This window comes from Hipposideros armiger, unplaced genomic scaffold (genome assembly GCF_001890085.2).
Source record: "Hipposideros armiger isolate ML-2016 unplaced genomic scaffold, ASM189008v1 scaffold_46, whole genome shotgun sequence".
In the NCBI taxonomy this organism is placed as follows: domain Eukaryota; kingdom Metazoa; phylum Chordata; class Mammalia; order Chiroptera; family Hipposideridae; genus Hipposideros; species Hipposideros armiger.
Window position 1 is genome coordinate 5610377 of NW_017731396.1, and position 1418 is coordinate 5611794.

At 59.7% G+C, this 1418-nt stretch overlaps 1 protein-coding gene across 1 annotated transcript in view; it reads right to left on the reverse strand.

Annotated features, from left to right (window-relative positions):
• The window catches only part of SLC45A1 (solute carrier family 45 member 1), an 18694-nt gene that overhangs the window by 747 nt on the left and 16529 nt on the right, over positions 1-1418 (reverse strand). The gene's annotated exons all lie outside the window — the stretch shown is intronic.

Genomic DNA, 1418 nt, shown 5'->3' on the forward strand with positions numbered 1-1418 from the left:
CCCCCGAGCATCTTGGTCCTTTCCCCTTCGCGCTCACTAAAAAGAAAGCAAGCTGTCCGGCCAGCTGGTACTCCGTGTCCTGGCCCATCCCCTTTCTTAACTTCTGTCAGCTGCGATGCCCGTCACACACTCTGAAATACCCTTTCACGGTCCAGAACGGCTGGGCCTCTGACCCAGGTTTCCGAAGCCTCGTGCCTCCAGCCTGGACACATCCCTCTGCCTCCCTCCCCACCCACCGCACCACCTGGGGGGGGATGGTGGTGAAAGGTGGCCTCTGAGCAGAGCTGCAGGGATAATGGTGGGAGGAGGGGGTGTGGGTCCCCGCACTCTTCTCCCCTGCACAGGCCACCCTCGCCCAGCGGCCACCAATGCAGCAGGTCGATGCCACCCCCACAAACCGCTGCGTGTGTATTGCCTCGGGGCCAGCATGGTCTGGCCCCGCATCCAGGCACAGATGTGGTCACCTCAGGGATGCTGTTGAACCCGCTTCCGGGAGAAGGCTATGTCCTTGCAGGCACCTGCAAGGTGTGTGTCCTGGGGACCTGTGATCCTGATGACTACACACAGCTGCGAGGCCCGCAGGGGCACCGCTGTGGCAAGGAGGCCACAGGTTAGCCCTGAACGTACAACCCGAGGAAGACGGAGAGGAATTGAGTGTCCAGAAGGTTCTACGGGCAACAGAGGCCCAGGCCTTCCAGTCAGCTCTGACCAAATCCGGTTAGAGTGGGGCAGGGCAGCCCTTCACCAAGAATGGCACATCTGTTTACCCCAGTGATGGGGGCTCTGGGCCACAGGGAACTGACAAGGGGATGGTGACTGCGCCATCGAGCAGGGATGGCGCCACCCAAACCCCCTGGTCCCTTGGGTGTTCCTGGCAGGTACAGTGGCCACCCTGGCAGGGCTGGCTGGAGGCCCGGGGTGCATACACAGCTCCCTCTCAAGCCTTGGGGGAAAGGACAGTCCTCGCGGCCACTGCCTGTCTGTGTGGCGGGGCATCCTGCGGCCACCACCCAGTGACACCAGTCTGGCTCCAGGCTGATCTGACTTTTCATAGAAAGTACTGTGGAAGTACGGCCAGCCCACCGAATTCATCAGAAACCCCAAACTCCTTAAATCAGGATGTCTCCTGGGCAGGGCCGAGGGCGGGGGATGACAGAGGCCCAAAACGGAAGGGGGCGTGAGAAGCTCAGTGCTCAAGGTGGCCTTTTGATGCGCTATTTAAAACCTACGCGTTACTGCAAAAATCTCAGATGGGAAGATGACTCGCCTATGGAAAGAAGAAAGCCCGGACTCGTGCGGCAGTATGGGTGAAGCCAAAGAGAGAATGCTGAGTGAGAGCAGGCAGACACAAAAGGTCACACTCCATATGCTTCCCTGCGCATGAAATGTCCAGAGGAGGTAAAGCCACAGAGACAGGA